Raw genomic sequence first — 26,055 nt, 5'->3', positions numbered from 1 at the left:
TAGAACAGGAGGAGCACCGATACCTGTCCGGTCACACCTGGGCGGCCCTGGGCACATGTCGGTGGCTCAGCTCACCCCCAGCCCTGCCCTGGACCCATAACTCTGGAATCAGCAATCAGGACATGCCCAGCGTGGGAACGTCCCTTCCGTGAAAAGCGGGGCGAGAAGCGGGCAGACCGTGGCAGGGACTCCTGGGCCAGGGCCAAGGGCGGGGTTGGACGCTCCGGGCGGAGGTGGCTCGGCCTGAGACACGCCATCACTGGTGGAGCCCACGGCTCCCGGCCCTGGAGTCGTCCTCCTCGGCGGGAACAGGGGCTCCTGGGAAAGGCAGAGACTCTGAGCTCCGTGCCCCCTGCCTCTGGCTGTCAAGCCACGAGCGGCATGGAGAGGTGGGTGACCTCAGCGCTCACGGACGGAGCCCTCTGCCGTGTGCTCCTCCCTCTCCGCACCCCCAGGGAGGTGCACCGGGTGCATTGGATGGTGTGACCCAGAGCAAAGAACTTGGGGGGTCAGCTACGCCGTGGGGACTTGCATTCCTTGTCTGCGGTCTCTCCTGAAGACGCGTGGCGAGAATGTACCTGACGGTCAGGCTGCAGACGGACGGATGTCTTGGTGGAATGACCATCGGGGCCGTCTCTGGTCCAGGTCTGGGGTGTTTGCAAGCAGCCCCTCGTCTCACCCGATCCTGAAGGGCAAATTCTCACCCCCAGCGCAGGGCGGGGGGAGGTGATCTGATCCTCAAGAGGGACGGTGGAAGGGGACCTGATGTCATAGGGAAAGGCAGTCGCTGCACCCCGTGCCCTCCCGGGGAGCTCAGTGGACGACTCACGATCACAGACAGCGGGAGCTGGAGCCTTGTCTCAGGCTAGAGAAGGAGCCCTGTGGAGGGTGGCAGTTCGGCCGGGGCGGGGCGGTTCTTTTAAGCCTCCAGCTTTTGTCCCTTTGGTACTTGCTTTTACTGAAGGTCCTTCAGCCGCTTAGCCTGAGTGATGAACTTAGAAGATAGAAGTCTTAGGAGATACACGACAGGTTGACAGTAAACGCTCTGAGTGTCCCAGCGTTGGGAAATGGGGAAACAGAGCAGTAGAAAGCTGGGCACGGTGCCTGGAGAAAGCCTGAGCCCACACCCCCCTGAGCTGTCAGCTTGCCGAGGGGCGGGGATCTTTATCTGCTTTTCTGTCTCCAGCACCTAAAATAGTGCCCAGCACGCAGAAGACACCCAGCACATATTTGCTGAGTGAATGATGCAGGGAGGTGCGCCTTGTGGCATAGCACCCCTTTTGCTGGGAACCAGTCCTGATTCAGCCCAGGTCTCCGCTGGCGTCACTCAGCCCCCTCGGTCATGACTGAGGCTCCACCGGTGGCTGCCGCGTAACAGGAATGGCAGGTGTCGGGGAGGACACTGTGAATCAGACAGGATCTCTGCGCCCCCGGGGCCACTCCCAGTCCAGGGTGGGAAACAGACAAGAAGAGAGACAGGTGTCATCAGTGGGGTGATTGTTTGCAGAGAGGATGTGTGTGCATGTGCAGGGCAGACACAAGTGACAGGGACTGGGTGAGCCCGAGGAGATTCCACTCAGTGCTGAGGAGCAGGACTTTTCGAGTTCCAGGCAGATCCGGGCTTGAATCCCAGCCCCACCCTGGAATAACTTAATCTAAGCTTCCGTTTCTTGTCTCCCTAATGGACATGATGCCCCCCCCCCTCCTCGTAGTTTCGTGCGAGGATAAAATTTAGGTAATTCATGCCAAATGCTCAGCCCAGGGTCAGATATGCAGTAAATGCTAGTGATGGGATTATTCCTATTAAGGTTTTGAAAAGGAAGTAACCGGGGAGCCTGGGCGGCTCAGTTTGTTGAGCATCTCACTCTTCATTTTGGCTCAGGTCATGAGCTCATGATTCGTGAGATCGAGCCCCGCATCAGGTTCTGCTGATGGTGAAGAGCCTGCCTGGGATTCTCTCTCTCTCTCATTCTCTCTCTCTCTCTGCCCCTCTCCTCCTCTCTCTCTTCTCAAAATAAATAATTAAACATAAAAAAGGAGGTGACCTTTGAGCTGGGGTTTAAAGGAAGGGCCAGAAAAGAAAGGGTAGCTCCAGGTGAGACCGAGTGAACTTACGGTAACTAAGTGTGCCTCTCGAGGGGAGTCACATTCGTGACCTCAGCTTGCCCAGGAAGGAACTAGAAAATATCTGATGAGAAGAAGAGGGTGGGGTTTGGTGGGCAATGGGGGACATTTGGAATGGCCGCCTTGGGGGTGGGTGTAAGAGCTGCTGGGATGTGTCAGGAATCCAGTTATGAGGCTGAACATCTAGTATTTCAATGGGCCGGTCAGCAATGCTCCAGCCGGGAGTGAGAACCAAGGAGGCTCGACTGGAATTGGCACGGGTCAGGAGGTGGTGAAGAAGAAGAAGATAGGACCAAGAGACCGAGGGAACTCCTGAGTGTGTCGTTAAAGAGACTGAACCATGATTCCAGGACCTGGCTAGCACAGAGCCCGCCACGTGGACGTTATCCCATGAACAGTCGTCGAATTCATGAGTGAAGGAGGCAATGCCTGAAGTGAGCCTGTGTTCCGGCTTCATGAAGAAAACAACTGAAGGCAGAAACAGGGGTCTGGTCATTGCCTGTTCAGCCAATTTACTCAACTTATTGACTACTGATAAAAGGATGCTCGTGGGTCCTTGACTTCAGGGCAAGCACCATGGTTGGCCTGAACCATTTAGAGCAATCCTATTCTCTTCTGTTTTGGTCAATGAGACAGAAAGGAACTCTGGACCACAGCCCTTTTCTGTAAAAAGACATAGCTTTCTCTCCCTGCCCCTCTCCTTCCACCTTGAGCCACTGGTGTCAAAATACAATATCTGGAGCCACCGCAGTCCCGTTTGCAACCCCAAGGAGACAGGCAATGGCTAAAAAGCCAACATGTTGAGAATGACAGAGTATGGCTAGTATGCTTAGCTCCAGACTTCTTGTTAAGGAACAGTAAACGCCATTTTGGATGAAGCCATTTGTGGTTTATTGTTACTTGCAGCTGAGCACATCGTAGCGGGCACAATGGGCAGGGCCGCCATTCGCACAGCTCGCATTGTGGTCTAGTGGAAATGCCCCAGGGGTCATGTAGTGTGGCCTCTAGTCAGCTGGGGAGGGTTGGTAGCCTGGGAAACGGGTCTGGAGGTCTTGAGGACTTGGAAAAGTGGGTAGATAGGACCTGAAAAGACAAAAAGACAATTCTTGAAGCGCCTATGTTCCCAGGATTCTCTTCCCATGGGACTTCCGCCCGCGACCCCCGCACCCCTGCGCTTCTCCTTCACAGACCACCTGCAGGTTCTGCTGCTTCAGCCAGCAGGAACTGAAGCCCCTCTCCACCACCATCCCTCACCCCAGCCCCCTTTGCCTAGACCCTGCGGTCGTCAGTGGTCATTCTCTTAGAGTCTCCATCACTTGGCTTTAGGGGAGTACCTCCATTCTCCCCCCCCTTCCACATGGAGAAGGGGAGGAATAGCCCATACATTACAACCCCCTTGAGGCCAGAAACCTTCTCATGGCCCTTTCTGTTGGGGGTGGGAGAGCAAGTGAGTCTCTGAAAGTGGGATTGGTCCTTGCACCTCCCAGCAAGCCTTCCTGATAGTGGCCACTCTCCCTGGAAGACCTTGGATCCTCTCGAGATTCAGCTGCTGACTTCACTGTGATTCCAAGACAACAGGAAAATCCCTCTCTCATCCTGTTACTGCCTGATTAGTCATCCACTGTCCCTGCATTCACATCCACAGTGGCAACACGTTGAGTCTTCTCTTGCTGACGGATTGGAAACTTCTCAAGTTGGAGGTGCAACTATGCTGTATTTTCTGAGTCTTTAAGTAGTTCAGGCCAAACTTCTCTTTGTGTGTGTGTATGTATATGTATATGTATATGCATATCTATATCTATATCTATATCTATATCTATATCTATATATCTGTTTTGGGGTCCCTTGAGTACTTTAGAAAACTGATGCCTTGTTGGTCGCTTTAGCCCAACTATTGAACTGTTGCTGACTCGTGTCTGTGTGTGTGTGTGTGTGTGTGTGTGTGTGTGTGTGTGTGTATAATGGAAAAGTACTTTTTGATTGTCTTAACTTTGTGAGGACTAAACACTCCAGGGAGCCTAGACCAGCCCAGATGAATGATGTAGTTCCAGTAGGAGCAGCTGAGATCCCAACCACAGAGCAATTCTCCTAAGAGCGCCCAGACGTCACTCACTCCTTCTAGAAAGCTTCTAGAATGCTACTTTGCTGGCACAGGGTGGGCCAGCGTTACCTCATCAGGACCCAGCACAATGACGGGCACCCAATAGGTCCTCAACAATTATTTAAGGAATGGATGAATACTGATATCAAGTTCATTTAGCAGGGTCAGAATTTGTGGTTAAATTTAGTTAAGAATCTTTGTTTTTTCTAGGGAGTTTGTGAATGATGGCTGATAGTGTTGTAGACAGTGCATGCTTTGAGAAAGATAGATACAGATTAATTATTTAAGTCCATAGAAAGAACTACAAGCAAGGCAGGTAGGGCAAGACTTGGAAAGCATCTTAAGGACAGTTAGGTGCAAAGTGGAATTGGTGACCTGGAGTGGGCGATTTCAGGACACAGGTGAGAGGAGGTCAAATCACTGAGGTTTAAGGGATGAATGAGGGAACAAATGGAGAGAATCCAGGATAGGCAATTCTTTAAAGAAGCTTGGTTATAAAGGAGGCAGGATTTCTCAGGGGATTTTTTTTACTTCCCCTTCCCCCCCTCCCAGTACCAGGAAGAACAGAAATAAAATCAGCTTATCAAAGCACACCCTGAAGAAACAACAGATGTTGGTGAGGAAGGAGAAAGGGGAGCCCTCCTGCACTGTTGGTGGGAATGCAAACTGGTGCAGCCATTCTGGAAAAGAGTATGGAGGGTCCTCAAAATAAAAATAGGGGCGCCTGGGTGGCTCAGTTGGTTAAGCGTCCAACTTCGGCACAGGTCATGATCTCATGATTCATGGGTTTGAGCCTCCCGTCAGGCTCTGTGCTGACAGCTCAGAGCCTGGAGCCTGCTTCAGATTCTGTGTGCATATGTCTCTGCCACCCCTCCCCCACACCACCACTCGCTCTCTGTCTCTCTCTCTCTCTCTCTCTCTCAAAAATAAACATTAGAAAAAAAAATTTTAATGCAATAAAATCCAAGTCTTTTGACAGCCTTCTCTTTCCCATCTGTAAACAGCCCCACTGACCACTGTCTCAAAAACACAAGGCAATGGGCGCCTGGGTGGCTCAGTCGGTTGGGCGGCCGACTTCGGCTCAGGTCATGATCTCACGGTCCATGAGTTCAAGCCCCGCGTCGGGCTCGGTGCTGACAGCTCAGAGCCTGGAGCCTGTTTCAGATTCTGTGTCTCCCTCTCTCTCTGACCCTCCTCCGTTCATGCTCTGTCTCCATCTCAAAAATAAATAAACGTTAAAAAAATAATAAAAAACAAAACACAAGGCAAATAGCACTTGGCCTCTTCGTCCGCGGGTCCCTTGAGACTCCGGTGATGGTTACAGAGAAAAGAATGTGTATAACATACTACATATGCTTGAGGAGGGTCCCCAGAGCTCGAGAAGCCCACAGTACTGTGTCGTGAATCTCAGGTCTAGATCTCTACCTCGGGGCTGGATGGCTGGCTAGGATCCATGACTCCAGAACAACTCAAGAAAGAGGGTGTCTCGGGCCCTGTTTCCAGGGGCATCTTACTACACACTGCCTGGGAGACTCCTGAGGAACCCCTTCACTGCTTGACCAAAAGACTAGGAAAGCTCTATAAATTTTCATAAATTTACTCTGCTTTCCACTTGAAAATCCAGAGGGGTTCCACATGGGAGAGAAATGTTTGGGAAGTCCTTCCCAGCTGGGCAGAGGTGTGCTGTGGCTCGTCCCTCCTCTGCCCCCATCTTGGCAAGGGAAGTGGAGATGACGGAGGATTCCCTCCGGCCCTTCCAGACCCTTCCAGCAGCCAGGGTGCTGAATGCTCTGCACAGCGTCTGCTCTTCTGGCCAAAGGGAGGCTCCCTGGCCGACCAGGTTGCTGGAGTCCGGGCTGTGGTCCTGGGCAGCTGTACACCTCCCAGCTGGAGGCTCCACAGGTCCTGAGACCAAGTACACTGGCACCCCCCACTCCAGAGAAGGGGGTGTGGGCACCCTAAGCCACACCTTCACTGAATGTTTGTGAGGCTGTGGACTGTGCAGCTCTGCTTGAATTCCAGAATGAGTGAGGCTGAGGGTGGCCCAGCAGATGAGTGTTGTTGACCTGAACATTTCTGCTCCCCACCCCACCCCCCCAGTGGTTCTTCTCTGTCCTCTCTTCAAGCTAAATCTTCCTGGTCTTTGGATCAGTGGCTTCACATCTGGCAGTGAAAGCCACCTGGTAACATCTCCAATTAGAATATGTTTTCACCCATGACCAGTAAAGAAATGGAATTAGTAATCAAAAATCTCCCAAAAAACAAGAGTCCAGGGCCAGATGGATTTCCAGGAGAATGCTACCCAATCATTTAAAGAAGGGTTAACACCTATTCTCTCGAAGCTGTTCCAAAAAATAGAAATGGAAGGAAAACTTCCAAACTCATTCTGTGAAGCCAGCATTACCTTGATACCAAAACCAGACAGAGACCCCACTAGAAACGAGAACCAGAGACCAATTTCCCTGATGAACATGGATGTAAAAATCCTCAACAAGATATTAACCAACGGGATCCAACAATACATTAAAAGAATTACCACAACCAAGTGGGATCTATACCTGGGATGCAAGGCTGGTTCAATATCCACAAAACAACCAATATGATTCATCACAGCAGTAAAAGAAAGGATAAGAACCATATGATCCTCTTAGTAGATGCAGAGAAAGCATTTGACAAAATGCAGCATCCTTTCTTGATAAAAATCTTCAAGAAAGTAGGGAAAGAAGGGGCATACCTCAAGATCATAAAAGCCAAATACGAAAGACCCAACGCTAATATCATCCTCAATGGGAAAAAACAGAGCTTTCCCCCTAAGCTAAGGTGAGGAACGAGACAGGGATAGCCACTCTTGCCACTGTTATTCAACATAGTATTGGAAGTCTGTCTTCACCTCAGCAATCAGACAACACAAAGAAATAAAAGACATCCAAATCGGCCAGGAGGAGGTCAAACTTTCACTCTTTGCAGATGACATGATACTCTATATGGAAAACCCAAAAGATTCCACCAAGAAACTGCTAGAACTGATCCATGAATTCAGCAAAGTTGCAGGATATAAAATCAATGCACAGAAATCGGTTGCATTCCTATACACCAAGAATGAAGCAAAAGAAAGAGAAATCAAGGAAACGATCCCATTTACAGTTGCACCAAAAACCATAAAATACCTAGGAATAAATCTAACCAAAGAGGTGAAAAATCTATACGCTGAAAACTATAGAAAGCATATGAAATAAATTGAAGAAGACACAAAAAAATGGAAAAATATTCCATACTCCTGGATAGGAAGAACAAATATTGCTAAAATGTCGATACTACCCAAAGCAATCTACATATTCAATACAATACCTATGAAAATAACACCAGCATTCTTTATAGAGCTCGAACAACAATCCTAAAATTTGTGTGGAACCAGAAAAGACCCTGAATAGCCAAAGTAATCCTGAAAAAGAAAACCAAAGCTGGAGGCATCACAATCCCAGACTTCAAGCTGTACTACAAGGCTGTCCTCATCAAGACGGTATGGTACTGACACAAAAACAGACACTCAGATCAATGGAACAGAATAGAGAACCCATAAATGGACTCACAGAAGTATGGCCACCTAATGTTTGACACAGCAGGAAAGAATATCCAATGGAATCAAGACACCCTCTTCAGCAAATGGTGCTGGGAAAACTGGACAGCGACATGCAGAAGAATGAACCTGGACCACTTTCTTACACCATACACAAAAATAAACTCAAAATGGATGAAAGACCTAAATGTAAGACTGGAAACCATCAAAACCCTTGAGGAGAAAGCAGGCAAAAACTTCTTTGACCTTGGCCTCAGCAACTTCTTACTCAACACGTCTCCGGAAGCAAGGGAAACAAAAGCAAAAATGAACTACTGGGACCTCATCAAAATAAAAAGCTGCTGCACAGCGAAGGAAACAATCAGCAAAACTAAAAGGCAACCGATAGAATGGGAGAAGATATTTGCAAATGACATCAGTAAAGGGTTAGTATCCAAAATCTGCAAAGAACTTATTAAACTCAACACCCCAGAAAAACAAATAATCCAGTGAAGAAATGGGCAAAAAACAGGAATTGACACTTCTCCGAAGAAGACATCCAGATGGTGAACAAACACATGAAAAAAATGCTCAACATGACTCATCATCAGGGAAATACAAATCAAAACCTCAATGAGATACCACCTTACCCCTGTCAGAATGGCTCACATGAACAACTCAGGCAACAACAGATGTTGGCGAGGATGCGGAGAAAGAGGATCCCTTTTGCACTGCTGGTGGGAATGCAAACTGGTGCAGCCACTCTGGAAAAACAGTATGGAGATTCCTTAAAATATTAAAAATAGAACTACCCTACAACCCAGCAGTTGCACTACTCGGTATTTATCCAAGGGATACAGGTGTGCTGTTTCTAAGGGGCACATGAACCCCAATGTTTATAGCAGCACTATCAACAATAGCCAAGGTTTGGAAAGAGCCTAAATGTCCATCAATGGATGAATGGATAAAGAAAATGTGGTGTATACAATGGAGTATTACTCCGCAAGTGAAAAGAATGAAATCTTGCCATTTGCAACTACGTGGATGAACTGGAGGGTATTATGCTAAGTGAAATTAGTCAGAGAAAGACAAAAATCACATGACTTCACTCATATGAGGACTTTAAGACACAGAACAGATGAACATAAGGGAAGAGAAGCAAAATAACAGAAAAACAGGAAGGGGGACAAAACATAAGAGACTCTTAAATATGGAGAACAAACAGAGGGTTACTGGAGGGGTTGTGGGAGGGGGGATGGGCTAAATGGGTAAGAGGCACTAAGAAATCTCCTGAAATCATTGTTGCACCATATGCTAACTAACTTGGATGTAAATTAAAAAATAAATAAATTATTAATTTAAAAAATAAAAAATAAAAATATCTTCTGCTCAAAAAAAAAAAAAGATATCTTTTGGAGGTGCCTGGGTGGCTCAGTCCGTTAAGTGTCTGACTTCAGCTCAGGTCATGATCTCACGGCTTGTGGGTTCGAGCCCCACATCAGACTCCCTGCTGTCAGCACAGAATCCACTTGGGATCCTCTGCCCCCCTCTCTCTCTGCCCCTCCACCGTGCATGCGCTCTCACTGTCTCTCTCTCTCTCTCTCTTTCTCAAAACTAAACATTAAAAAAAAAAAAATGCAAGAATTGAGTCCGAGCTCTGCCCCCCTGAGTAGGTGTCCCTGGAAGTGACTTCCCCCCTCGCAGGTGTAATCGCCTCGGATGTTGGATGGCCATGCCAGCATCTAGCTCGAGGCAGGAGGCAGGCGCAGGGAGATGCCCTCCTCCAGGCAACTTGACAAGGGTACTACGTGGAGGCGATTTCTCTGGAAGACGGGAGGGGCTCTGTAAGCGCCGTGGGACCACACACGAGGCTGGCCCTGGCACGCTGCGCTGGCGAGGCAGGGGTGAGGCAGGGGTGAGGCAGGGGCGGTGCGGTGCGGGCCGGCCGTGTGCTTCTGCGCGGGGAGCGGTAGATAGCTCCCCTCGGCCGGGTCCCTGTGTGGTGTGTGCAGGGGTGAGGCAGACGGAGGGGGAGAAACCCCACCTCCATCGCGGAGAACTGTCTGGAATGCAACAAGGTCTGGGACTCTGGAGGAACGGCGGTGGTGTCATTGTGGAACATGCACCCAGTCGAAGCCGGACAGGCCCGGCGCGGTGACGAGGCCTCTGAGTCAGACAGAGCCCGGATGGGATCCCAGCCTGACCACCTCTTGGAGGAGGGACATTGCAGGCCACCTTCCTCCTGGAGGAGTGAGAACAAAAGCCCGCCCCCTCGGGGGATGGCCTCGGGCCCTGCCGAAGAGGCGCCTCACACACGCATCCCGGTCAGACGACATTAGGTCAGGGATCCCGTGGGTCAGGAAAGCAGAGGTCGTGGCCATTTAAGGAACTGTTTCTTCGACACAGGAAGTTCTGACGATAGCATTTGAACAGCCCGCAAGTGAGGACAAAGATGGGAGGCCTGTAAGGGAAGGTCTCTCGTTAGCTCAGGGGTCAAAAGCCCAGGTACCCCAGATGGAACGGGGTCACCCATCCAGGGAAAAATCGAACAGCCTTCATTTCCGCTTCCGCACCCGGCTGCCATCCCCCCTCCTCCCCTTGTTCAGAGGCTTATTCTACGTCTACACTTGCCGTCCACACACCCCACCACTCCCTTCCTCCGTGACCACCTATGAGCCGCTCACCCCCCTTCCACTGAGGCTGCCCTTGCCTGGGTCGGCGGGAGGGGGGGCCAGGGACCCTCTAAGTGCTCCATTCAACAACCTCCCCATAGTTCTTACCTTGCTGAGATCTGGAAGCCTCTCCAGTCCGTTCAGAAAACTCTTTTTCATGTACCTGCTCGATTTAGGGCACAGAGAAATGCTAGAGTGACGGTCACATAGTTAACCACTTTCTCTTTGATTTCCTGGTTTTTACAGTACTTTTCTCTCTTCCTCCTGTACCATCTGCTGGCTCACCTTCCCCAATCGCTATTTTCTTTTTTAATTTTTTAACGTTTTTTATTTATTTTTGAGAGAGAGTGTGCGAGCGGTGGAAGGGCAGAGAGACACAGAATCGGAAGCGGGCTCCAGGCTCTGAGCTGTCGGCACAGAGCCCGAAGCGGGGCTCGAACCCACGAGCCGTGAGATCATGACCTGAGCCGAAGTCGGATGCTTCAGCGACTGAGCCACCCAGGAACCAACCACCCCCATCACTGTTTAGGCCTGTTTCACATGGTCTGGGAGGCCCCCGCATGGGAGGTCACCGTCAGGCTACTCCCTGCCCTCTGTCCGTACTGTCCCTCCTTCCTGGCCCCCCCCCCTTCCGCCCAGGGCTCTCACTCCTGGCCTCACTGTCTGGAACATGCTTCTTCCCTCCGAATCTGGCTGCCACTCCTCGCCCTCCCCGGCCCCCCAAGTCACCTGTCTGCACCGTTACAAATACAGACTTCTCGGGACCTTGCTTGGACGTCCTGAATCAGAATCTTGGGGGGATATCCCGGAGTCGTACATTTTTACGAAGCTCCCTAGGCGATTGTGATGCACTCTCACGCTGAGAAGGAACAAAAAAATGAGGGGGTCTATTCTAGACGCCTCACAAGCAATAGCTGGCCAGGATTTAATGATGGTCTGGATATGGAAGGTGAGAGAGGGAAGAAAGCAAAGCCCTCTGGAATGTGAAACGGGAAGTGGCATCCCAGTGAACTGCAGAAACCCTGACCTGGTTTTCGTGCGTGAGCCAGATAATTCAGTTGTCACACCTTCAGCTTGACACATTAATAAGGAGACCCCAGTAGGAAATGAGTAAACCCATTGCGGCGGCATTTTTCTGAAAGTCACTATTTGTTTCAGTTCAGAGCCATCTTCTCTTCTCCTCTACCTAACGAGGACACCCGAGTTGTCAACCCAGAGGAAGGGATAAGACAAATGATCTTGAAGTCGGTGGGTCTTGGGACAGTGTTAACTCCCAAAAGGGAGACGGAGCTAGAGTCAAAGCGTGAGCTGAAAAAGACACTATTTAATTGGAGCTCAAACTTATCAGCACATCTCCTTCTCTGTTTTCCAGAACAAGGATCCTAATTTATGTTTTTGAGTTGCAGGGGGAATAGTTATCCCTAAACTCCCGCCTCCCACTTGCCAAACATATTGAAGCCTCCTCGGAGAATCTTTGAAAACTAGTCTCTTCCATCGGCACAGCTTACTTGTGCCTTCAAACACCACAACACAGTGTATCGATAAATTCTTTCTCTACAGAATCCGTGCTGTGATCACTCATGAGATGCAGGGCCGTGGTAAAAAGAGAAAGCGTGTTTCCTCGTCGTTCATGCTGTGAAGTCAGTCCATTGAGATCTGAGCTCGGAAATTACAGTCCGGTCTTAACATGGTCTAGCAATACAGAAAACGATCCCCGAACTCAAGTTGCGCCGTTGCTGACGAGAATGACAGGCGTGCAAGTGACAAATGAACCACTGGCGATTGGAGATAACTCTATTGTGCGTAACAAACCAACAGAGTGTTTTCTGCTAACATGTGTATTTCAGGACCCCGTGCTTTTGTAGATAGGAAAGTATTTAAATTTGCTGTCACATTCCTTTATAGCATTAAATCAGCAAAGCCCAGGCTTCTGCCATGACTGGAGCCAAATGTTATTTTCTAAGGAAAAGATCTATGGGATCAGGGAAGTGTCAGGCAATTCATCAGGAGGAAAGACAAGATGCCAAGCCCTTAATGCTTGAGGGCATATTAGGTACTTAACCCTTTCCAAAAAATAGGAAGTTTTATTATTTTTTTTTTAATGGGGAAAACATTTCTGAATTCAGACTTTCTTCTCTACGTAAAAAGCATTTGAGTCCTAAATTGTTTATTTAACATCTAGAGACAGATCTTGAGAGCTAGTAATCGGGTGAGGCAACTCCCTTCGCAGATGGAAAGCAGGGCGGGGAGCCCTGAGACCAGGTCAGTGGCAGAGCCTGGGATATGTCTCCTGGCCCCAAGGTCCCTCCACCACATGAGGACACCATGCACAGCCCCGCACTTCTGTGCATACTTTTACACCAAAGCAGTGCTTCTAATTCAGGAGACTTCTAGTGAACACCATCATAGTTAATTATACATCATGTGCCCAAATCCTGGAATAAATTCTAGATGGTACCTGTTATTATGCTCAATCTAAAATTACTTTTTAATTTTTTAAGTTTTTTTTAGTTTATTTATTTTGAGAGAGAGAGAGAGAGAGAGAGAGAGAGAGAGAAAACAGTGCAAGTGGGGGAGGGGCAGAGTGTAAGAGGTGAGAGTGAGAATCCCAAGCAGGCTCTGCTCTGTCAGCACAGACCCCGACGCGGGGCTCAAACCCACGAACCATGAGATCACGACCTGAGCCGAAGTCGGACGCTTTGAAGCCCCCAAGGCATTCCGCCAATGAGCAATTTGCATTTTGAAATTTTCAGTTGCGTTGGGAGGGGGGGGTGATGGGTATATGCCGTTGTCACAACAGAGGTTGGGTTCAGTTCGGGAAAGGTTCATGAAGGACTTTCTGTATGTAGTCGTCCCCCCCCCCCCCCCCCCCGCTCCATTTGAGGATGACGAAGGGAGGCAGAGGAAAAGCATGGAACCAGCCTTCAAGGAGTTCACCGTCCAGCAAGAAGTCAGCCGGCCCAGCCAGATACTTACTGCAGTGGGTTAAGTATGAATAGGACCGAGGGAGTGGTGTGCTGGAGGCCGCTGGCCAGAGCCCATGTCTTGCTAGCAAGTCTCATCCCAGTTCTGCCTTCTGAATCTTCAACTGATAGCTTGAAACTGACAGAGGCTCCAAAAGCGGGTTCTGGAGAGGCGATCGTTAAACACTTTACTGGTGCGGCACTAGATAGACAGTATCCCAGAAGAGATGGGTTTTGAAGGATGAATAGGAGTTTGGTGGAGGGAGGATCGGGAGGAAGAAAAGTCATCTAGCCAGAAGGGATACACGAATAGGGGCATTGCGTGTTTAGGAAATACAAGCGGATCAGTGGCTCTCAAACCGTAACGTGCATCAGAATCACCTGGAGAGCTGATGAAAACAGGTTTGCTGCTGGGTCCTGCCCCCAGAGTTCTGCTTCAGTGAATCTGGGGTAAGGCCCCAGGAGTTGCGTTTCTAACAAGTTCTCAGGTGATGCTGATCCTGCTTGCTGGTCGGGAACAGAAGTAGATGATAGAACGCCCTGTACGTGCAAAACCGTGGATTTTCTCTAGCTCCCCACCTTTCAGAGTGTGCTCTGGGGGCCAACAGCATCAGCATTACCCGAGAGCATGTTCTCAAAGCCACCCCAGACCTGTTGAATCAGGATCTGCAGTTTAACAAGATCCTTAGGTGACACGTACGCATAAAAGTCTGATAAGCGGTGTAGCCTACCGGCTCTCAGCCCTGGCCCTGAGTTAGAAGTACCTGGGGAGATTTCAAAAATACTTAGGCCCAGGCCCTACCTCCAGAGACTTTGATTGAACAGATTGAGGGTGAGACTGGGCCTGGGTGTACTTTAAAAGCTCTCCAAGGGGTTCTCATGTGCAGCCGTGGCTGGAAGCCAGTGCTCGGAGCCATAAGCTCCAGGTAGGAGAAGGGCTCCTTGTCAGGGCACCTGCTGTGAACATTCCATGGTGAAAGTTTGAAACAGCAGCCAAAAAGCTACAAAGTCTCGCTGCTGAGAGCCGCTGGGGCAGGGACAGACAAGGTTGCTCTCTTGCTTGCCCCCAGACCTGCCTCCCCCCCACCCCTCCCTCTTCCTTCTGCTTGCCTTTGACTTCTCATTCTGTCTTTACTTTCTCTTTCTCACTGCTCCAAAGATATATGATCTTGGCTAACATTAAAAAAAACAAAAAAGACTCTCCCCATGAGCATATCGTTGCTGTATACAAAGTACTTTAACATAGAATCTCACTAGAGAGTATGAAAAGGAGAAAGCTTAAAGGCCCTTAGATTTATCTTAGAAGTCCCTGGGCCCTGATCCGTCATTTAAGCAACAGGTGAATCGAATGGTTTGGATTTTTCTCTCTGTAAGTCAAAACCCATACCAGCTGGTAATTGAGACGCTCTCTATTTGCATACGGCCCTTTGGCTGGCCGTCCTTCCCTACAGCACCTTAGAACTTGACCCTACACAGAAAAAGTGAGCTTCTCACTCTGTTGCATGGGACACATGCATGCAGCGTGTGTTCTGAGAGCACACTTTAGCATGTACACACTAGATTATGTAGTCTTCTGGGACAGTTTGGCCGGTCCAAACGGCTTTGCCAACTAATAAAAGCCATTAGCGCTGAACTTCAAAAGCATTAGGCTAAATGAAAGAAGCCAGGCACAAAAGAGCATCTCGTGTATGCCTCCATTTGTACGAAATGCCCATAGAGATAGAAGGTAAATTAGCTGTTACCTGAGGTTAGGGAGGGGGGTGGCAAGTACTGAAAATGGGGGGTTTGTGCTGGGGGGGGGGTGGTAGAAATGTTCTACAGTTAGATTATGGTTACTACGGTTGTACGCTTCTATAAATATGCCCCCACACCATTGAATTGTCCCGTAAAATGGATGAATTCCACGGTCGGTAAGTCATACTTGAGTAAAGCTCCTTAAAAAGCAACACCATCACCCAACTATTAGCATTAGGTATTTCCCCACCTTCAAATATGCTTTATCCACCCTCCTCCCCTTCGGTGAAGAGGAGAGAGCGGAGCAGACAGATGTTAATACAGACGGACCCGTGTAAGAAAACACTATGTTTACGTTGCCTGTGGTTTGAGAGCATTTTTATCTGCCTTAAAAGTACCTCGAGGTTTAGCAAGCAAGGCAAGGAGAGGAGGGAAGGGGAGAAAAAGAGGCAAGTTTAAAAAGAAAAGAGAGAAAAGCTATTGCATGTTGTTAAAAATAGCCGCCCGGGGTAGCTCCCCGGGGGGCTGGCTGGCTGGCTGGCCGAGGCAGAGCTCCGGGAAAGGGTTAACCCCGCGGGCGCCGACATCTGGCGGGAGCGAGGGCGTTGGCACAGCCCGGTCCGCCCGTACCAGTCTGTGCAGGGGAACTGTCCCGCCTGCTGATTTATCATTCCCTAATGTCACGGGGATGGGATGTTGAAATTGTGGCTAGAATGTGAAATACGAAAAACATGAAGATTATGATTTAGCGTCTGGGGAAGATCAGCGTTAGCTGGAGAACAGCTTGTAAATGGGAGGCATCCTTGGCAAGTGCCTGTGGTTTTCAGGACTCTGGGCACTCGGGGGAAGCAAGCTCGGGGAACCTTCTAGAACACACAGAGGCAAAGCTGGAATTCAGGAGGGCACCGTGATGGAGAAGGTGCCGGCATTCGCCGGGAGGACCAAAGCAAAATTTTAATTAAACAGAGACCTGATGTTGAAGGATAAATAAAACCATGTGGGGTGTAAACAGCTTAAATCAGTGATTCAAATGACACCTGTGGATGTCTAGACATGAGGTGCGTCCTGATAATTTGTAGTCTCAGAAAAGAGCAGATGAGTGGGATAATATCCCCAAATTTTGCTCATTAAAAGAAATAATAGCTTGACGTTTAAGGACGTGCTAAATAAGGGACCTAGGGAGGAGAATGGTTTTAACAGTTACACGTGGAGGGAAAGGTGAGTTAGCAAAAGAAACGCAAAATTACGTGTGTGTGTGTGTGTGTGTGTGTGCACGTGCGTTGCAGATGGTTGCCGTGGATGTCTTTGTACCTGAGAAAAGTTATTTGGAAAGAAAGAACAATGACTGAAGGAATGAAATAAAGGTCATGTAATAAAGACCCTAAAATTCCTCCCTCCCCCCCCCCCCAAAAAAAACCCCAAAACACTGCATGGTTGTAAATCTTGCGTTGAAAATACAGACGATCCCCACCGTGTGTGGTTTCTTTCTTCCCGACTAGATTTTACATACCGTGTTAGGGTTTTTCCGCGTTTCTGCTTGTCAGCATGCCCCCCCCCGCCCCGTTTACAGGGAAAAATGCAGTTTCCACTTTGTTCGTTGGTTAAAGAAGTGAGCGTTGACAACCTTCCCCCTCAGTGCTTAGGGTTTGTGTTAATTACTTCCTGTCATATCCAATGTGTCTACATTGTGGATTTTAAGAATTGCCCTGGAGACATGGGCGTGCTGCATGGACAACTAAGACTTCACTGTGCATTCATTCGTTCACTCATCTGTTCATTCACCCAGAAAAAGCACTGCCCCAGGCACACTGTATGGAAATAGGCGTGTCGGACCCTGCCTTCAGAAAGCACCCAGTCTGCCCAGTGGGCTGACGTCGAAAAGTGTGTGTGTGTGTGTGTGTGTGTGTGTGTGTGTGTGTGTGTGTGTGGTGGGGGGAGGGATTGTTCTGAACCCGTTTTGCAACAACGGATGGAGAACATGACTATTAAGGAGTACTTTTTCTGTCCGGCAACGTGGGGCAGTGGGACTCTGCCCGGAAGTCAGAACTTCAGACGACTGAGGGTAATCAGCCTTCGGAACCAATTAAGAAACTATGAGAAGAATGTTTGCTGGGAATCACCCTACGACACAGGGCTCGCTCCCCTGCCGTCCTTGACCTCACTCGGTCATGCCGACCCTCAGCTCCCTCCTTGGCACAGGGAGCCGGGAGCCTGTGATGTTTTGGTCTGTTAGACGTACAGCACAGTTTTGCTGCTTCGGCCGTGTGATTTGAAGAAGACTGCTTCCCGTACAGTCCTTGCACGCCTCTGCAGCGGAAGGCGGTGTCCCCTGTGGCAACATCTGCAGGGTGTGACAATTTGGGACCCCTTGGGACTCCTGCTTTCACAGTGGAACCCAAGGTCCCCACACATAGTCCCAGAAGGAGGCTCTGCAAAGCTCTTGGGCATTTCCAGGGCATGAACCATGCCCTTGTGACCTTTTTTTGTTATTTTTTCTTTCCTTTTTCTCTGTTTTTTTTTTTAATTTTTTTTTTCCAACGTTTATTTATTTTGGGGACAGAGAGAGACAGAGCATGAACGGGGGAGGGGCAGAGAGAGAGGGAGACACAGCATCGGAAACAGGCTCCAGGCTCTGAGCCATCAGCCCAGAGCCCGACGCGGGGCTCGAACTCACGCGAGATCACGCGAGATCTCGCGAGATCGTGAACTCACGGACCGCGAGATCGTGACCTGGCTGAAGTCGGACGCTTAACCGACTGCGCCACCCAGGCGCCCCTTTTCTGTTTTTTTTATCCTCTTTTCTTGTACCCTTTTTCTTTCTTTCTTTCTTTCTTTCTTTCTTTCTTTCTTTCTTTCTTTCTTTCTTTCCTTCTTTCTTTTCTTCTTTCCTTCTTTCTTTCTTTTTTTTTTTTTTGCTTGTTTTTGTTTTCAGTCATCGTCTGGATGATTGAGGTTCCCTAAATCTTACTTCTAGGTGAGTGGAGTGTAATTGCATTTACACACCTGCCCGTCGTGCTGACATTTCTGTGGCAGAGGGAACTTTCCCTGTCGTGTAGCCCAGACTTCCGGAACGACGGCACGAAACACACGGTGTGTTTCTTTGCATCGCCTGAGTTCGTTTTGTCCCTAAAACTGGTATCGGGGAATTCGGCAAATGTGTGTGAGCGCCTGCTCTGTTCCAGACCCTGAGTCGGGTGCTGGAGGAACAGAGAGGAAGCCCCTGTTCTTGCCAGGGTGGGGCTTGCCAGTGTATGCAGCTCCCTGGGAGAACGTCCTCACTGAGCCCGCCGGCTCCATTGCTCTCGCTCACGGGTGTGTGTGTTTTTCCTACATGGGACCTAAACCCCACCGTCCCGTGAAAACAGAAAACGCTCTCAATGTTGCCCCCTATTCACGTACTCCCCAGATATTTTACGATCAAAGAGCGGCTGTTGTTTTCGATCCCAGATGTAATGCATGCTTATCGTAGGAAATTTGGAGAATACAGACAAGGATAAAGAAGGAACATAAACCGGTGTGAGTTGCCCTGCTTTGGAGGCAGCCACTGGCGACCTTCTGGGCTGTTTCCCTCCGGTCTGTGTTCCACAAATACTTCCTGAGACCCTGTGCCAGGCACGGTGCTGGGGGCTAGGCCAGTGAAGGATTCTGTGCTCCCTGACTGAAGTCACAGTTGGAGAGAGGGGGAGACCCTTGTCCACTGTGGTGGCCTGAAGTCACATAGGGAAGGCACCTGACCTCGGGCACCTCCTCAGGCCCTGGGTATAGCAGACGGTTTCCGGCGGGAGAGATGTTTAAGGCGAGGCCTGCAGCATCGAGGGCAGCTGTGCATGATGGGGAGGGAGGTAGTCCTGGGGGGAAGGTGTGAGTGAAATGTGGATGTAGAAGGTGGAGGCAGAGGGCAGGGCCCCCAGGAGGAGGGGTGGTAAGCCAGGCCCTGCCGTGCACTGTTCTGTAGCTAAAAGATTGGGTCCCGCTTCTGTTTCTGTTTTCGGATTTAATTCTATAGCATGATCGTGTTTCACATTTTTATCAACTATTTCAATGGATCTATAATATTCCCCCAATTGACGAGGCATCGTTTACTTTATTTAAAAGGAGAAAGAGAGGGGCACCTGGGTGGTTCAGTCAGTCGAGCGTCTGGCTGTTGACTTCGGCTCAGGTCATGATCTCATGGTTGTGAGATCCAGCCACATCTTGGGCTCTGCTGACAGCCCGGGACCTGCTTGGGATTCTCTCCCTGTCTCTGTCTCTCTCTCTCTCTCTCTCTCTCTCTTCCTCTGCCCCTCTCCCTCTCTCTAAAAAAAATAAATAAAATAAAATAAAATAAAATAAAATAAAATAAAATAAAATAAAATAAAATAAAATAAAATAAAATAAAATAAAAGGAGATGGGGGCCTGGGTGGCTCAGTCAGTTGGGCGTCTGACTTCGGCTCAGGTCATGATCTCACGGATCGTGGGTTCGAGCCCCACGCTGGGCTCCGTGCTGCCGGCTCAGAGCCTGGAGCCTGCTTCACATTCTCTGTCTCCCTCTCTCTCTGCCAGCTCGTGCTCTATTTGTCTCTCTTTCTCTCTCTCAAAAATAAATAAAAACATTTAAAAAAACTTTTTAAAGGAGAGAGAGAGGGCTTGTTTTTCTGTCCTGGATATTCTTCTCTCTTCATAGTTCTCCAGGGCCTTGGGAGAGTGGCAAACGGGAAGATTCTAAGCAGGGCAGATGGATTAACGTTCTTTTATTCCAAATCAGAATTCGAACCGACGACCAGAACCCACCACCTGACTTCCGGCCGCAGAGGTCAGACTCCCTTCCAGAAGTAGGATCCACATGGTTCTTGTTTCCGCCTCCAAACAGGCCACCCAAGCATCCAGACAAAGATAAACTCACAGACCCTGTGTCTAGGCGGCACCCTGTCCCTATTTCCTTCCTGCGCTCGGCTCCGAGCACGCCTACCTCCCTTCCCCTCCTCCGAAGAAACAGAAGATCAAGATCAGTTGATAGTATAGCAGCCTTTCAGTAAAGAAAAAGCTTTTTAGCAGGAAAAAAAAAAAAAAATCTCAGTTCAAAAATAATGTACGAAGAAACGCTCCCCTTCATCCTCCTTAACCCCAAAGAAGGAAAAAAGCACGGATTCCTACGTGGCTTTATTCAACAGGTGCTTTGTTGTTAGGCTACCCTCTGAGATTAGAGTAGAGGCTGACATTGTGAAGGGACACGGATGTGGAGGAGAAAGCAGAAAAAAGCAGGGAAAATTTAAGGACCCTGGAGCGGAAGGAGGTGGTGAGGCCGGAGCACCGTGACAGGGCGCGACAATGTTGGGTCCACGAACGGAAGACATTGTCTCCCCTGTCCCTCTGCGCTCTCTGGGCACGGCCACGCGTAGCTCGAGAGAGATTGTTTCTGCCCACTCGGAAACCCACCAGCCCCCTCTGCAGACCGGGTGGGCTTGGTGCTGGGGAACGGGGACGTGTCACTTTCAATTCATCCAGCTTCTTACTTCCTTTGGTCTCGGAGGCCCTGAGGGTCGGTAACCTGGTCAGGAAGGCCGCCCCTGGGGACCGTTGAAATACTAAAAGCACACATGAGTGGAGTGGTGTTTCTGTGCGTGCCATTTCTGTCCAGCTCATTGATTTTCCTTCCGTGGATCGTTCTTAAAAAGTATCTTCAGATGGAGTGCTGTCACGCGCACGGACGTCAGGATTAATGCTGCATCGGACCCTGCAGGCTCTCAGAAAAGTAAGGTTACCTTTAGACTCCAGGATTGATTTCTTCTGCCCCGGGGGGAACCGGTTGGAACTCTTGGAGCTACGAGTGCTAGAAACCCCAACTCAAGCTGGCTCGAGCAGAAAGGGGATTTGTTGGCCTGTGCTAACTGGACAGTCCTGGAGTAGTTGGGCTCAGTGGTGAGCTGACCGTCGAGCAGGCAGGGTCCAAACGCTGTGTATGACTCAGCCCGGCTCCGTTCTCGCGGTGTGCTGACTTTGTTCTCAGACGGGGTCTCCTGCGGGGGGTCAGAAGACATGTACTGCAGCCCACGGGAAAGAGAGAACTGAAGACGCTTGTGTCCACCCTGGGAGCCAGGGGAAGGTGGGGAGGGAGGCCCACCCAAACCACAGACAGAGTAGGCCAGGCAGAGCCCCCATCGAAAGAGCAAGGTACTGGACTTCTTACTTAATCTAAGAAAGGTAAAGAGTCCCACCCCCCAAACATCACTGGACCTCAAACCTAACTTTTGATAGGACCCATTTACCCGACTTGATAGAAAAACTCATGGACTAGAAGGGCTGGAAAGCAACCCGAGTCATCTAGTTTGACCCTCTTTCTTTGGGCGGGATCAATTCCAGATCCTTCCAGGCGGATGAAAGTGTGTAAATGTTTCCAGTGAAAGAATCAAGTCGTGGGCCCGAGCCTCTAATTTAGATCCTAAACCTTAGCCTGGCCCCCTCGCCCCTCCTTCTGTCCAGGCCGTCAGCAGAGGATGAAATGGATTCTATTTTCATTTTCTCCGGGATAAATTCTGTTCTTTCCTGCTTCTAAGGCTCCAAATTCCACTGTACCATTTGAGATTCACATTGTTTTATTGTTATGTCATCCGACTTCCTTCCTATGTTTTCTTTCATCTTAATTCAGGTTTTGTGTCTTGAAGGCATTCCTGAATTTTATAGAGAGAATAAAGCGGATGCCATGTGAGATGTATTATTTTTTTTTTTTTTGCCGCGAATATTTTTTCAGAAGTGAGTCCTTCCCCGCCACCTCCTACAAGTTCCTTGACCTCTCTGAGCCTCTATTTGCCCATCCATAAAATGGGGAGAGCGACACTAAGAAGTCTCATAGGGCTTTTTTTTGATATTTATTTTTGAGAGAGAGAGAGAAACAGAGTGTGAGTTGGTGGGGGGGAGGGTCAGAAAGAGAGAGACACAGAATCGGAAGTAGGCTCCAGACTCTGAGCTGTCAGCACAGAGCCTGATGCGGGGCTCGAACCCCTGAACCGTGAGATCATGACCTGAGCCGAAGTCGGATGCTTAACCAGGCGCCCCCATAGGGTTTTTCTTGAGGACTAAAACACTTAGAATGTTGTATCTGGCATTTAGTAACTTGTAACAAGTGTTAGCCGCCGCTGCTAGAATTGTTACTGTTACGATCATCTTTACTTTCTTGTTTTTTTATTTTATTTAAATCCATAGTAATTAACATATAGTATCATAATGATTTCAGGAGTAGCATCACCTTCCTTATTTTATAGATTCTTCGTAGACTCTCCTCTCCTTTGGGTATTTCTCACCCTTGCACAGAGTTTTCTTCAGACCTGTTTCCCCTCTTACCACGAAACATAAACCAAACCTGGTGCTCGGTGATTCCAGAATACTCCCTCCCGTCCCCTTGGCCTCAGTATCGCCATTTGACGTGGTGTGCTGTTTGATCTTAGAACAGGGGCCCAGCCGCCGGAGTATATGGAGGGAGAGAGAGGAGGGATTCTTGAAACTGCATGTTTCTGCTACCAGATTCTCCACCGGGACCCTGGGCTCCGTGCACAGACAGCCCTCCCTTCCTGCCATCACTGTGAGCCTCTCTGCTCGGTGGCCCCCCAACCCTGGGCCTGGGCTGGCAGCTTCCACAGCACCCCCTGTCTCCGGGGGCCTCCCTCTTCTAGCTCAGCAGCTCATTTGCCTCGGGGGGGGGGGGGCTGCTGCTGGGACATTTGCTGTACCTTTCACCGCCCCCCCCCACACCCCTCCCCATCCCCCAAGCCTCCAGCTTTGTGCTGCTTCTGAGCCTGGGCTCCCCCCTGGGTCTTCCTCTCCCTCCACCTTTTACCCCTTTAAACTAGAAGACATTTCACGAGGTCCAGGACCTGCCCCCCTTCTCCCCCGAAGTTTTGCTCCTGTATCGGGAAACTCGGTTGGTTACAGGGTGAACTGTTCATTTTGTACCATTTATTCTCAACCTAACAGAAACCCCTTGAGACTTTTTGATACTCGTTTGGCACCCTGTACCCAGCTACGAGCATGAATCCAGACTCCTCCCCCCGCCCATTTTTATGGCTCTTCCATAATTTTCCAGTTGTGAAGAGGGGCCGTGTTACCCGTAAAGCTGAGGGGCCCGTGTTTTGCTTGTTCAGCCCGAAATCTTTCTGAAGTATTTCAGCTTTGCCACGCAACCTGTCTTCCCTGCTTGAGATGGGAGAGAGAGGGCGGTATTTAATATTTCTTGCAAAATGTTTCAAATATCGGAGCCTCAGTAAAATGCTGTTTCTGGCACCACCCGGGGGGAAATGGGGAAGCAGGGGTGAGAGAAACCCTCCCAGGGGAAAAAAAAAAAAGAGCACAGGAGGGCGAAATGTGAGTGGTTTCTCCGCAGCGATGCAGGGTCTGAGCAAGTCAGGGCTTCTGTGCAAAGCCACCGTCAAGGGCTTGGACTTGCCCGCCCCGTGGGCCCAAGCCCGCTGCAGCCACAACACTCTACTATGCACAGACTCAAAAGGAAATCCATGAGCATAGAGGAGGTCAAGGGTATGGTGGACGGCTGCTTCCGAGAGGCAGAGCCGGAATCTTCCTCATTGACGAGGGTGGAGCCCCAGCAGGTAAACCAAGCTGACCAGCTGTCTGTGTGCAAGCCCGTGGCCAGCCAGTGGAAGCGTGTCTCTACAGGGCTGTTTACGGCTGCTCCCCAGCCTGAATGAGGATGCCCGTGGTCACCAAGCCAGGTTTGCCTGTCCTGTGCAGCCTCCTGGGGACTGGGGGTTGGGAGGGGCCGGCTGTGACTCTGTCCACACCTCGTCACCTTCCTTTCTCCTACAAGGCCCACTCGGCCAGCCAGTCTCACATACGCTTTTTGAGGTCAAGAGGCTTGCCCTAGGGGGCCACGTGACTGGGATGGGCCTTCACAGTGTCACTCAGGACCCAAGAAAAGACAAGCCCCTCCTGACTTAGAGCGGATTAGGACAGATGGCCACACCTTACCCGCCTCAGGCTGGCCATGCCTGTTTGGGGGAGGCGGGCGCTGGAGGGGAGGAATGTTTGCTGAGGCTGTGATAGATGGGAACTTCCAAAGGACAAGGTTGGAGCTCTGATTCCTTTGTTAGCTAACGGTGGCTCTGGGGACTTTCTTTCCCCCTCCAGCCTACCGTCTCCTGCAGAGTGAAATGGGGACTGGACAAGACCATTTCCACGGCCCTTTATGGCTCTAACACACTGAGATAGTACAGCATAAACCCAGACAGTGGTTACCTAAAAGTCACTGTGCCAAAGGGAGAGAGGGGAAGCGGGGAACCCCGAAAGTTCTCTTTCCCCTCCTAGGGCCGTAGCACAATGCCTAGGTGTGAGATACCTCTCTTCACCCTTGCGGGAGCTCCCCGGAAGAGTGAGCATCCCCTTTGTGGTGCTGGGAAGGATCACAGGGTTGGACCTCAGTATGGAGTTTTAGGATCTCTCCGTGCTGGCAGGAACCCTGAGGTTTACTAAAATTCAGGAACCATCCCTCACCTGCCGCTGTGTGACAGGTACCGTGAGGAAGACCAGGGAAGTAGAAACTCCAATCTCCACCCTCAAGGCTTTTTCTAGCTAATCTGAGCTTCTGTTAGTCGCTCAACCCTCTTGTTTTCTCTTGTTTACTTCCAGGCCTTTGCACACGCAGTGCCCTCGGCCTGAAATGTGCGTGCTCTCTCTCTGTCTCTCGTTTTAACTTATTTATTTTGAGAGAGAGAGAGAGGGAGCAAGTGAGGAAGGGGCAGAGAAAGAGGGGGAGAGAGAGAATCCCAAGCAGGCTCCATGCTGTCAGTGTGGAGCCCCACACAGGGCTTAAGCTCACGAACCATGAGATCATGACCTGAGCTGAAATCAAGAGTCAGACACTTAACTGACTGAGCCATCCAGGTGCTCCTGAAATGCTCTCTTTATCCCCATGTTGCTAAGACTGCTGTGAACAGTTGTGCAGGTTGCAGACTGCACAATTCTAGATTTACAGAGGTGTGAGGGGTACCCTTAGAAATATGCAGTGCACAACCTATACAACTGTACAGCATGGCTTTGGCTGTCATCTCCACCCCATTTCTCCTGCCTGGGGGTGGCTCATAGTCATCTCAGTTTTTGGCTTCATCATTATGTTTTCTTCTTTCTTTCTGCCCTTCCTCCTTTCCTACTTCCCTCCCTTTCCTCCTGTCCCTCATATTTGTTGAGCACCTACCATACATCAGGACCTGGGCTAGGAGCTGGACATACAGATGGGGTCCCCACCCTAGTGGCGCTTACATTCTTACGGAGCATTTATGTTGTTCTTCCTCTGTCTTCCCGGGCTGCAGCCATGATTGCATCTGGTGCCTACTGATTGACTGATGATGGCTCTGACTTGGGGACCTTTTGCTCTAGAACGCAGGGAGCCTGAGGAGGGCCGAAGGGGCTGAGGAGACCAACCTGAAGCAGACTGGGCCACAGTGCCACTCCCCCCAGCTTCCTGTCCTTGGGAGCACCCTGGGGCCTTTGTGAGGCTCATTAGTGAGGCAGCGATTACTATGAGGCCCAGAGCATGACTTTCCTCCTGCCAGGGAGGCCGCAAAGTTCCAGAACGTCCCAGGGAGGAATGAAGCACCACCCAGGCCTGCCTCCCGGGGCTGCAAAACAATCCTTAATGAGTCCTCTCCAGGGGAGGGTGAAGTCACCTGCAAGGAGGCAGCTAAGCCTCAGGTGTTCTCCAGGAGGCTTAAAATAGCCGGGCTCCCTCCACAAACACCTTCCAACACTGTTTAGGATGGCGAATGCCAAGAAGCTAATGAATCCGAGCTTAGTGAATTAATTGTTGATGAAATAATATGAATAGTGTGCTTCCTGTTCGTCAGTCTCTACAGAAATTAATTAGCCCCGCTTGGCAGCAAAAGCAGGATCAAATTTTCAACTTAATTTATGAATTTGGCCAA

The sequence above is a fragment of the Prionailurus viverrinus genome, unplaced genomic scaffold (genome assembly GCF_022837055.1).
Source record: "Prionailurus viverrinus isolate Anna unplaced genomic scaffold, UM_Priviv_1.0 scaffold_40, whole genome shotgun sequence".
NCBI classification, from domain to species: Eukaryota; Metazoa; Chordata; class Mammalia; order Carnivora; family Felidae; genus Prionailurus; species Prionailurus viverrinus.
Note: the sequence above shows the minus strand (reverse complement) of the source record.